This window comes from Hyaena hyaena, unplaced genomic scaffold (assembly GCF_003009895.1).
Source record: "Hyaena hyaena isolate Hyena2069 unplaced genomic scaffold, ASM300989v1 scaffold_34, whole genome shotgun sequence".
Classification (NCBI taxonomy): domain Eukaryota; kingdom Metazoa; phylum Chordata; class Mammalia; order Carnivora; family Hyaenidae; genus Hyaena; species Hyaena hyaena.
The window spans coordinates 2,222,702-2,236,323 of record NW_024080665.1 but is presented as its reverse complement, the minus strand read 5'-3'; the positions used below and the strand labels follow the sequence as shown (position 1 = coordinate 2,236,323).

Genomic DNA, 13,622 nt, shown 5'->3' with positions numbered 1-13,622 from the left:
AGGTGGTAGGAGCAAGATGATTTCTAGAGAGAATACAGCAACATTCCTTAAGAAGAGAACAGGTATCTGTCACTTAAGAAATGCAAAGTAAACAGCAGTCAAGAAAAAAGGACTCTGGACCCAGACCACCTGGATTACAATTTAAGCCCTTAAAACACCAACTCTGTAATCTTGAGCAAGGCACCTTAACTCTATTAGTTTAACTTTGGTTTATTTCTTCATTTAGAACACGGAGATAACACTGTCTACCTCACCACCTCCTGTGGAAATTAAAAGTTAATATTTATAAAGTGAAAAGTATGTAATAAATGCTATATAAATGTGTGCTACGATGCTAGTATAAGCATTTTTTTAAAGTTACATTGCCAGAGACAGTAGAAGGTTATTAGGAGAATATGAACAATTTTATGCTAACAAATCTGACAACTTAGATGAATCAGATACCCTTTAGAAAAAAATCAACATTCCAAAAATGAAATGAAACAACATCTGAATAACCCTGTATCTATTTTTTAAGTGAATAAACAATTGAAAAGCTTCCCACAAAAAAGAAATGGAGGTACAAAAGGTTTCATTGATGAATTCTACCAAACATTTAAGAAATAACATCAATTTGGGGCTCCTGGGTGGCTCAGTCGGTTAAGCGTCGGACTCTTGGTTTTGGCTCAGGTCATGATCTCAAGAGTTCAAGAGTTAATGAGTTTGAGTGATAGTGCAGAGCCTGCTTAGGATTCTCTCTCTTTCTCTCTCTCTCTCTCTCTCTCTCTCTGCCCCCCTCCACCCATCCATCTCTCCCTCAATCACACGTATGTGCTGTCTCTTTCTCTCTCTCAAAATAAATAAACAAAAAAACCCCATCAACTTAACAAAAAAATTAATAAAATTAATAAAATTAAAATAAAATACAGGAAAAGAGAACAATTTACAACTCACAAGACCAGCAATATTGATACTAAAACTTGAGACACACACACACACACACACACACAATTATAGACCAGTATCCCTCATGAACACTGACACAGAAATCCTTAGCATAATATTAGCAAATTAAACTGATAATATAAAGATAAAAAAATAACACATCATTAGTGACTGAATTTATTCTAAGAATGCAATACTGGGTTAGCATTTAAAAATCATTCAATTAGAAAAATACATCATAGGGGTGCCTGAGTGGCTCAGTTGGTTAAGTGCCTGACTTTGGCTCAGGTCATGATTTCGTCTTCATGAGTTCAAGCCCCGTGTCGGGCTCTGTGCTGACAGCTCAGAGCCTGGAGCCTGCTTCTGATTCTGAGTCTCCTTCTCTCTCTGCCTCTCTCCTGCTTGTGCTCTGTCTCTCTCTCTCAAAAAATGAAAAAAAGTTAAAAAAAAAAAGAAAAAATGCATGATACAATTGTAAATCTATCTTGATGGCACACAATTATAAAGATGTAATTTGTGACTTAAATAACATAAAGGTGGGAGTACAGTTATTTGGAAGAAAAGTTTTTGTGTAATATTAAAACTAAATTGGTATTAATTTGAACTACATGGTCATAAATTAAGATCTTGACTGCAGTCCCCAGGGCAACCACTGAGAAAATTACTGAAAGATACACTGTAATGTATGTATGAGAAATGAAAAAGAAATAAAAATGTTATATGAGAAAATATCTAACACAAGAGAAGGTAGTAATAGAGGAACAGAGAAACAAAAAAGATATAGGAAAACAAATAGAAAATCAGAAGTCCTTCTGTCTCTATAATCAATTAAGTATAAATGTATTAAATGCTCCAGTTAAAAAGCAGAGATTGGCAGATGGATTTTTTTTTAATGATCCACAATATGGCATCTATAAGAGTTGCACTTTTTTTTCAAGTTTATTTATTTTTATTTTGAGTGAGAAAGTGTGAGCAGAGAAGGGGCAGAGAGAGGGGAGGGAGAGAGAATCCTAAGCAGGCTCTGCACTGTCAGGGTGGAGCCTGATGTGGGGCTCGAACCCACAAACCATAAGAGCATGACTTGAGCCAAAACCAAGATCAGAAGCTCAACCGACTGAGCCACCCAGATGCCCCAACAAGAGCTGCACTTTAGAAACAAAAACATATATAAGCTGAAAATGGAAAAGACAGAAAGATACTATATGTAAGCAGCAACCAAGAGAGCTGGAGTGTCTATACTAATATCAGACAAATAGACTTTAAGACAGAAAATGTTACAAGAGACAAAGAAGGACATTATATAATGAAAAAAAAAGGGTCAAGAAAACATAAAGAGTTATAAATATATATGCACCTAACAATATGTAATAAAATATATGAAACAAAAACTGACAAGACTAATGTGGGAAATAGCTAGAGATGTCAACATCCCACTTTCAATAACAGCACAGCCATACAAAAGATAAACAAGGAAACAGAAGACATGAAAAAAACTATAAATCAGCTAGACCTACTAGACATATACAGATTGTTCCACCTAACACAAACATATACACATTCTTCTCAAGTGCACATGGAACATTCTCCAAGCTAGACCATATGTTCAGCCACAAAACAAGTCTCAATAAATTAAAAACTGAAATCAAACAAAGTATCTTATCTGACCACAATGGAATGAAACTAGAAATCAATAACAGAAGGAAATTTGGAAAAATCCATGAACTGTAAAGTAAGAAACATACTCTTAAACAACCAGCGGGCCAAAGAACAAATCACAAGGAAAATTATTAAATAATTTGAGATGAATAAAAATGAAAATACAACATATTAAAATATATGGGATACAACAAAAAGTGCTGAGGGAAATTTACAGTGGTGAACATCTACATTTTTTTTTGAAGTAATAAAGAGGGGTGCCTGGGTGGTTCAGTCGGTAACCAGTCGACATTGGCTCAGGTCATGATCTCATGGTTCGTGAGTTCAAGCCCCACATCAGGCTCTGTGCTGGCAGCTCAGAGCCTGGAGCCTACTTCTGATTCTGTCTCCCTCTCTCTCTGCCCCTCCTTGCTCATGCTCTGTCTGTCTCTTTCAAAAATAAATAAACATTAAAAATAAATTAATTTTTAAAAAGTAATAAAGAGCTCAAATCAAAAACCTAAACTTCCACCTTAAGGAACTAGAAAAAGAACAAACTAAGCCCAAAGCAAGGGAAGAAATTATAAATATTAGACCTGAGATCCAAATAGAGAATACAAAAACAGTATCGAAAATCAACAAAAGTTAGTTCTTTGAAAAGATCAACAAAATTGACAAACTTCAAGCTCAGACTGACCAAGAGAGCAAAAGAAGACTCAAAAGCACTAAAGTCAGGAATGAAAATGGGAACATTACGAAGCTCACAGAAATAAAAAGTATTACAGAAGTTGTGAGCAACTGTACGCCAATAAATCAGATAACCTACATGAAATGAAAATGCCTGGAAATACAAATACTCCCCAAAATAACTCAAGAAGAGATAGAAAATCTGCACAAACCTACAACAAGTTGTTCGCATAAGTTGTTGATTAGCTAAACTACTCCATGGAATTGCTGCCTCAGCGATACATTTTGTTTGGTCAAGAGACCTGCAAGGACTTTACACAGGGCAGCACATGTCCTGAAAAGCAGGCCACAGAGACGCAAGCAAAGGTAAGTTTGCTTACATGAATTAATGATAGGACTTGTGATCGATGGTCTCTCCTGGTTCCCAGTGCCTGTATGCCTTAAGTGCCCCTTAGATAAAAATCCTGATGAAGCTCACCAAAACACTGCTCTTTTTTTTTTTTTTTTTTTTCCTGGTGTGAATGGACAAATCCAACCCCAGCCCAGAACTCCAGAGCGCTCCACCCACAGATCCTCATAAAGGTACTTTACCCAGGTCCTGCCTCTCTCCACACTCTGCCTTGACCTCCTAATGTGGCTCCTGAAGGCATGCCCTATAATTCCTCTAGGACCTGTGAGTAAAAATCTTTTCTATTTCAAAATCTCTTGTGATCTGTTACCAAACCATGGCTTGCCAACCAGCACCTTGTGCCCCACCTAATAAATGTTAATTTAATGAAGTCATAACAGAATTAAAGAAGTTATGATCATTAATCATAGAACTCCCAGCACAGAAAACCACCAGAACCACTGGTGAATTCTACCAATCATTTAAAGAAAAAATAACACCAGGGCACCAGGGTGGCTCAGTTGTTGAGTGTCCAACTCTTGATTTCAGCTTGGGTCATGGTCTTGTAGTTTGTGGGATTGAGCCCCACATTGGGCTCTGTGCTAATAGCAAAGAGCCTACTTGTGATTCTTTCTCTGCCCTTCCCACTGCTCGTGTGTCCTCATGCTCTCCTGCTTTCTCAAAAATAAATAAAAATGAAAAAAATTTTAATTAAAAAAACATCAATCCTTCTCAAAGTCTTCCAAAAACTGAAAGAGGAGGGAATACTTTTTAACTCATTCTATGAGGCCAGTACTATCCTGATACCAAAGCCAGATAATAACATCACAAGAAAATTATAGATCAATATCCCTGATGAATGAATATAGATGCAAAGATTTTCAACAAAATACTAACAAAGCTAATCCAGCCACATATTTAAAAACTTAAACCATTTAGCCAACAATTCCACTTCCGGGTATATACCCAAGAGGACTGAAGGCAAAGACTCAAAAAGGTATTTGTACATCCATGGTCAGAGGAGCATTATTCACAATAGTGAAGGAGTGGAAGCAACTCAAGTGTCTATCAACAGATGAATGAATAAACAAAACATGTTACCTTCATACAATGGAATATTATTTAGCCTTAAAAAGGAAAGAAATTCTGACTCATGTTATAATACAGATGACCCTTGAGGTGATTTACGTTTCCACTAAAATAAGCCAATGACTGTATGATTCTATTTATATAGGTACCTATGGTAGTCAAATTCACAGAAACAGAAAGTAGATGGATGAGTGCCAGGGGCTTAGGGGAGGGAGAGATGGGGAGTTACTGCTTAAAATGGGTAGTTTTTCCATTTTACAGGATGAAAAGAGTTCTGGAGATGGATGGTGGTGATGGCTGCACAACAATGTGAACATACTTAATGCCACTAAACTATACATTTAAAATGGTTAATATGGTAAATTTAGTATTATGTACATCTCACCACAATTTAAAAATAGTTTTTTTTTTTCAAAAAGGATTATACACCAGGAACAAGTGAGATTTATCTAAGATGTGTAAGGGTGGTTCAATAAATGAAAATCAATGTGATACACCAAGTTGGAGGACTCAAACTTCCCAATTTCAAGACATAGTACAAAGCAACTGCCATCGCTACAAAAAGAGCACAGCACTGGTGTAAAGGTAGACATAGAGACCAATGGAGCAGAACTGGGAATCCATAAATAAACTCACATACCTGTGGTCAACTGATTTTACACAAAGGTATAAAGGTGCCAAGACTCATTGGAAAAAGAACAGTGTTTTCAATAAATGACGCTGAAGCAACTGGATAGCCACGTGCAAAAAGGATGACTTGGACCCATCCTTAACATCATATATAAAAATTAACTCAAAAGAGATCAAAGACCTAATTGTAAGAGATAAAACCATTAAACCATTAGAAGAAAACATGGGGTACATCTACATAACCTTAGATTTGACAATGGACTCTTGAGGTATGACACCAAAAGCATAAGCAACAAATGCAATAATAGATAAATTGAACTTCATCAAAATTAGAAAATTTGTGCATGAAAGGACACTATAAGCAAGTAAAAAAAAAAAAAAAAACCTCAGAAAATGGGAGAAAATATTTGCAAATCATACCTGATAAAGGTCTCACATCCAAGATATATAAAGAACTCTAACAACTCAACAACAAAAAGACAAGCAATCTGACTAAAAAACTGCCAAAGGACTTAGGGACATTTGTCCAAAAAAGATACACAAATAGCCAACAAGCACATGAAAAGATGTTCAGCATTATTAGTCATTCGAGAAAGGGGAATCAAAACTATGATGAGATACTACTTCATACCCACTAAAATAAGTGAAAACAAACCAACAAATAAACTAACAAGCAAAATGTTAAAAAAGTTCTTAAGTAGTCTCTATTCCCAAAGTGGGCACTGAAATAATAACCCCAAGATCAAGAGTCATATGTTCTACCAAATGAGTTGGCCAGGCAACCCAAAATTTTTTAATTAAAAACAAGGGGGCACCTGGGTGGCTATTGGGTGAAGTATCCGACTCTTGACTTTGGCTCAGATTCCAATCTGATGATTCATGAGCTCAAGTCTCATGTCTGGCTCCATGCTGATAGCTGACAGCACAGAGCCTGCCTGGGATTCATTCTCATTCTCTCTCTCTTTCTCCTTCCCTCTCTATCTTTACCCTGCTTGTGCACATGCATACACTCTTTCTCTCTCAAAATAAATAAATAAACTTAAAAAAAAAAAAGAAAGAAGTGTGGGCAAGATATGGAGGAATTAGAATGCTCCTATATTGCCATATTGCCACTGGCAACATAAAATGTTGGCCGCTGTAAAAAAAAGTTTGGCAATTCCTCAAAAAGTCAAACCTAGAATTACCCTATCACCTAGCCAATCCACTCCTAGGTACATACCTAAAAGAAATGAAAATGGGTCCTCAACAACTTGTATACAAATGTTCATAGCAACACTACTCACAATAACCAAAAGGTAGAAACAACCCAAGTATCTATCAATGGATAAACAGTTAAACAAATTAGCATATATATAAAAAAATAGGGTATTTCTTAGCCATAGAAACGAAGAAGTATGACACATGCTACACATCGACACCCCTCAACAAGAGGCTAAGGGAAAGCGGCCAGATACATTTTTTTCCTCATAAAAAATCACCCACACCCACTAACCTACAACTAAAAGCAATTCATTATAGGGGGAAAAGAGCATTCAAATGAAAGCGATGATCATGGGTTTTAATCCACGCTGCCTTTCATGGAAGTGAGGAAAACAATTTAATTCCTCTAGGCTTCAGTTTCCTTAACTATAAAGTGAGATGAAACTACTAGTCATAAAAACAATAATAAAAAAAATGACAGCAATACACATAAGAGTAACATTTATAAACATTCACAGTATGTCAGGCAGTATTGTTTTCCAAATTAATATTAATAATTTAAATGTGAATACATTAAGCATTAACACATTTTTCACACAACCCCATGAAACAGGAACTATTATTATCCCCACTTTAAAGGTGAGGAAACTGAGACACAAAGAGGATTAAGTAGAAGAGCCACACCGTCTGGCTCCACAGCCCATTTTCTTTCTTAATGACCATGCTACACTTGATCTCTAAGACCTTTCGAGTTCTAAAATTCTGGGTCATGTACATTTAAGGCAACTCAAGGACATTATTAAACCCTTCTGCTTCAGCCACCACTTAGCAATTAACATTCTTAAAATATGCTAAGAGCCTTGTTCTGAATGACATCTAACTTCACCAGATGTGCGATCCTGACAGACCTCTGATGAAGGATTATAATGGAAAGAAATGGCTCATTTGTATCTGGTTATCTGTGTAAGATACTGCCAAGAGCCAAAGAGCCCCGAGGAGATTTACATGTCACTCAAAATTTTTCCAAAGACAGGCCTAACAATGCTTTTTCAGGGAAGGGAACAGGCACCAGTCTGGGTGAGTGCCTACTAAAATGTTCGAGAAAACAGATGATCAACTTCACATACCCAGTGAGCACGAGTAATTCCAGGAAGATGATAGGGTGTGTTTCTAGATCCATGGTCAACAGACTTTGTCAATGGTCAGATAGATCGATATTTTCGGCTTTGCAAGTTACATGTCATCTCTATGGCATGTTCTTTGTTTTTTCCATCAAATTCTTCACAAATGTGAAATCCATTCTTAGCTCAGAAGCCATATAAACCCATGTGCTAGACTATAGTTTGCCTACTTCCGTAGTGGATCACTGGCTAAGTTAGCCTTTAAAGTACATTACTACATGTTCTGAGAGTTTTTAGTGGCTACAGCAGTCCCAAGACTATCCTTAACTCTATTAGAATTATACGTTATACTGAAATAATCCAGTTTCAGGTTTATGAAGCAAACAGTGTTATACACATACTTATTTATTTCAGTGTTTACTGAACACCTAATATAGGATGTCAGGCTATTGCTACCATCCTTATAAAAGTATACAACCCGGTACACTATGATGTATACAACCCAGTTCAGGTACGAAGTGAAGTAAAAACTGCAAAGGTGCCAGAGAAAAGGTTAAAAAAGAAATCGCTTCCAGAGCTCTGATGTGGTAAAGATTCCATCTAGTAGGAGCAGAGACATCAAAGGCTACAGGGGTGGCAGTAATTGAGATAGATTAAGAAGTATTAAAAAGCTGAAGGGCAGTGAAGTAAAGTCCCACACAGACTGAACACCTTTAGCCAAAGCATGACAGTGGGAAAACATAAGTCACATTCCGAGAAAATTAAGTAGTGGTCCAATTTGTTCAGCTTCAATGATGTGGAAATTACTGGAACCTGGAGAGGAAAATAGTGGGAAATAGGGCTAAATAAGTAGCTTGGGGGGGTGGAGGGGCAGAGCAGAGAAAGCCTTGAATGCCATGCTAAAAGGTGAAGACAGTCTCCAGGCAACAAGGATTCAGGAAAGGTTTCTGACAGTGCAGCATAATGATCAGAGGTGCGTTTAAGGAAGGTTAAATAGCTAAACGGTGCACTCGAGAAGGCAGAATGTCCAAACCCCTGTAGAGAGGCCATTCTAGACATTCACACTTACTAGAGGTAATGAGAGCTCAAACCATAAGAGAAAGAGAAGATAAAAGCACAGACAGAACTAAAAGTACTCTTCATACCACTGACTGGATTTAGGCAGATGGAGAGAAGGAAATCAGGTCAGAGGTTTACATACATCTAGCAGACAATGTGAAATCACTGTACAAAACCTTTTAAGCAAAGAATAAAAAAAATGAAAGTATACCTTAGGACGATTAATAAAGCAGTGGTGAATAAGGCAGAGTGGCTATAAAGAGACTAGAGTTGGGGCACCTGGGTGGCTCAGTCAGTTAAGTGTCCGACTTCAGCTCAGGTCATGATCTCATAGTTCATGAGTTCAAGCCCCAGGTTGGGCTCTGTGCTAACAGCTCAGAGCGTGAAGCCTGCTTTGGATTCTGTGTCTCCTTTCTCTCTGTCCCTCCCCTGCTCATGCTCTGTTTCTCAAAAACAAATAAACATTAAAAAAAGAGAGAGAGACTAGAGTCCATAGGCCACCAGGGAACTACTACAGTAACCCAGCCTTATGGGGGTGCCAGTCTGAGCTCAGGCCATGCATGGCAATGGAGAAAAGTAGCCATGTACAGGGGTTATTTCAAAGGACTCAAAAGAGTCTAGTGGCCAATGGAATAGAGTAGATTAAAAACATAGCAATACTTGAGGCCTGCATAAATGGGAAAATAGTTAACAAAGATGTGGAAAATTGGAAAGGAAAGCAAACCTGGAGAGAAAAATGAAGAGTTCCATTTTAAGTGTGATTATCTGCAAATATCAGGTATCTATGCAGAAATGGTCAGAAACTATTTAAATATAGAGAGCTAGCATTCTGAGTGACAACCAACTAGCGTACCCCATTAGAATGGATAACGATCTGCTACTACAGAAGCCTCACTCACTCATTCAACAAATATTTACTGGATTATTACTAAATGCCAGGGACAGTGCTAAGCACTAGGGATAAATTAGGAATGAAGACCGACAGACACCGTCCCTGCCTTTACGAACTTTACAGTTTAGTAAGAAAGAGAGATGAACAAATGGGCAATCAGAATAGAGCCAGGTAAGGGTCACTGATGAGGAAAATGAAATGCAAGGTGCTGTAGAGCATAAAGAAAGGTATCCAAACTGGACTTTGTGGTGTAACACAGAAAACCTTTCTGTAGAAATGAGACCTAAGCTATGGGTGGGGTGCTTAAAAATCAGGAACCAGATCACACATCAAGACAGTTAAGCTTACTTAATTACATTTTAATTACTCTAAAATGATTGAAATGAGAGAGGGACACAGACCAGCATTTTAGAAAGATAAATCTGGCTACAATCCAAGTGCAGGAAAGCAGTAGTTATTTAGCAGACACCATCAGCAGTGATTGAAAACAAGAGGGAGGGGTCCAGGATGCCTCTCCTGCTCTGACTCGAGACCGTGCATGGAGAGCGGTCTCATTTACCAAACTAAGGAACACAGACAAGTTTTTCAAGATAGGGAGAGGAACTGAGCTCGGTTTGGGACTTGCAGAGTGTATGTGTCTCTGACCCATCCAAGCAATTTGATACAAGGTTAGATACATCGATGCATTCTGGAGCTGTGGACTTGAGAGGGATAAGAATCCAAATACAACATGTTCATAAGAAGACAAAAGGCCCAAGCAGAAGCCTGAGGACAATAACTTAAAGGCCTCCACCAAAAGCTTTCCCCAGCAGAGCTGACGGCATTCTATATGTTATTCTTAAAACTGTATGTGAGCTTTGCAAATAGTCCTTTTACTACTCACTTAAGTAGAATAAGAAATTATGATTGGCAAGGGAAAGAAAACCAATGGCTCCTTCTCTACTTGAGCATATTTTCAGATGCAGTGGGTATCCATTTGCAAAATATATTATTTATTTGTACAACTTTTCTTAAAATAGCTACTTGACAAGTCAACAGACAGCTTGTGTTCCCCTGTGTTTATGTTCATTTGGACATTACGACACTTTTTAATTGTCAGCCAAGCTTAACTGACAAAAATTGTGCCAGTATCTCTATCAAGCACCTTCAAGCCTCAGGTACCTTCTCCCTCTGAGCTCTGACGAAGCCCAGAAGCTGAGCTTTTAAGAAGGAAAGGCAAGGCCTCTTCTGAGACACCAAACCACAACTGAATATATGTACTCCCCCAGATCTGGCTCTGAGACCACAGAGGCTGTTCTCTTCTCCCTCAAAATAGTGAGAAGCAGTGAGAAATAAGAAGAGTACTGATAAGCAAAGGTATACAGACCCTGAAACTAAAATCAATCCCTGCACATCAATAGGGTAAAGAGATTCTTGTTCATATTTTAGTGGCTTAAACTACCCTCAAAAAAGCATTACAATCATAGTCCACACTCCAAGTACGAAGTGGGCTAAATGCTATTAATGCACTTAGTCATGACAAGAGGACTGAAAGTGCCCTGCTAATGCAACCCAGGAGTATATTTTAGACTAGAGATAGGACCATGTGATCCTGGAAGACTTTGTTCACTCAGAAAAATATTTACTGGGCCGCCTGGGTGGCTCAGTCAATTAAGCGTCCAACTTCAGCTTAGGTCATGATCTCACGGTTTGTGGGTTCAAGCCCTGCGTCAGGCTCCGTGCTGACAGCTCAGAGCCTGGAGCCTGCTTCAGATTCTGTGTCTCCCTCTCTCTCGGCCCCTCCCCAACTCGCTCTCTGTCTCTGTCTCTCAAAAATAAAAAGACATAAAAAATTTTTAAAGTATATATATTTACTAAGCAAAGTCTACGCTAAGTCCCGAGACTAAAACAGGGAGTAAACGCAACTTCGGTTACAAGGAGCTGATGTCCAAGAGGAGAGAAGATGCACATGCAAATCCCCGTAACTGACGAGACAAGAGAAGGCAGCAGTGCCGTCACATTAAAGTGCATTAGCAGAGAGAGGAAGAGGGAAAACAGGATTCCCAGCTTTATAGAACAATTTAAACTGAAACTATCACGGGGAATAAAAGGTCAAGAATGCCCTCACTACGAATCCAAGAGAGAAGAATAAAAACAAGTTTTCAAAATTTTGAAACAAAACAAAATTTTAAACTCTCTGAATCCCCCTAGTGAGGACAAGTCTGGAGCTCTGTTTCTGTTCACTTTTTAAGAATCTAAAGCATCTATACAAGCCTGGCTTTGAATTTTCCAGCATTAAAATACTGAAAAGTTAAAAAATGGTGCTAAGAAGACAAGATCCTCCAAATTCGTAACAGGAAATATGGCATTTTCCCAGATTATTTTCTGGCTTCGGTGAAGAGAGAGAATGGGGACCATACTGCAGCAGCAGGATTTATAAATATGAATTACAGGATAAGATGATTTTCCAAACATCTGTCAAAAGTTAATTTGATCCACGAGAAAAGGGCAAAAAAGACTCAAGAGAAGCCAAATGTAGTGACTAATATGTGGAACTTTTGTAGACTTCAGTGGGTTGATGGCCTCATGGGCATTGCATGCCCACTCAACAATAATAAATACACAAAGTCTATACGATAATGCACTCATACCATTCAGAGCACTTTCCCATGCACCCTCTCATGTGACTGTCACAATGCACATACTGGATATCTCTGGTTAAATGTAAAGACCAATAGACTTAGTACTTTAAGCCACTATACACAGTGGGAAGAAATGTAGAGATGCCACGTGGCATAGTGGTTAAAAGAAAACCACTGTTCTGCCACTTCCTACTTATATAATCTTGGGTTCATAGTTTAATGTTTTCTTCTAGGGTCCTTTACCCATAAAATGAGAGTAATAACTACCTCATGGAGTAATTACACAAGATTAAAAACATGTAAGGTGGCTAGTATAGTGTCTGGCATGTAACAGGCACTCCTTAAATGAAAACTAGCAATGGTAGTTTTCAAAAGCTCTATAATCATCTGGTGTAACATTGTTACTAGGTTAGCACAGCAGCTCAAATAATTCAGGAACAAAGTTTTCCCGTGGATTTAAATTTATATGTTGTAATGGGGGGGGGGGGGGGGGGGGGGGGGGGGGGGGGGAGAGGCAAGGAAAGTTGACTAAAATATGTTTACAAAAAGCTATTTTATGATTTTCCAACTTTTGCTTGATGATGTACTAAAAGACCTGGACAAAATTATACCATATCCCTTTCCCAGTTGTTAAAACAGGCTATTTGGGACACTTAATCCCTACTTCTAGACGTTCTGCTTATGTATTGTGTGGGATGTGCTTTGGAAACAAGTTAGTGTCCATTAATTTGACTAGCAAGAGGAAATAGCCATCTTCTTACTTTCTCAGTTCTATGAAGTTAACTAAATAGGAGTCTCTTAACTGGGAAGAGAATTCAGGTTTTCTACTTTTCAGAAGTATCATGTCTTAAAAAGTATAAAATTAGGAATTTTCATTTGTATAGATCCTGAACCTTGCTATTGTCCCTAAATCTTCAGTCTAGGCTTGACTATGAACTTCAGATGATCAAGTCATGTGACTGTGTTTGTGAAATTAATCACCAAATTGCTATTTGCATCTCCTGAGAATTTCATTCCAAAGAGATTTGGTCCTTTTTACTGGATTCTACGCCTGCTCTATTTTCTCCCCATTACAGTGAGAAAGCACTGCCATCTACTGGACTCTGAAGATATTGTTGCTTTCAGTCTGAGAGAATTCTTACGATTAGTACTTTTTACACTTTGTCAACAACATGGTATTTAGAGTTATTTTGACAGTATGAGTTACATAAAAATAAAACTCCAGGAGTCAGGGCTCAGGGTAAAGTAGGGTAGGAGAGAAAAATAATACCATCCCCTCCATTGTTGGCTGATAGTCCTTAACACAGCAAGCATTCACCTACACTCATTAACAAATTTCTATTGCGCACCTACTATACTATATGCCAGGTACTGGG

General features: G+C 38.0%; 1 protein-coding gene across 1 annotated transcript in view; it reads right to left on the bottom strand.

Annotated features, from left to right (window-relative positions):
• UVRAG (UV radiation resistance associated) overlaps positions 1-13,622 on the bottom strand; it is a 286,651-nt gene that overhangs the window by 212,024 nt on the left and 61,005 nt on the right. The window lies entirely within an intron of this gene.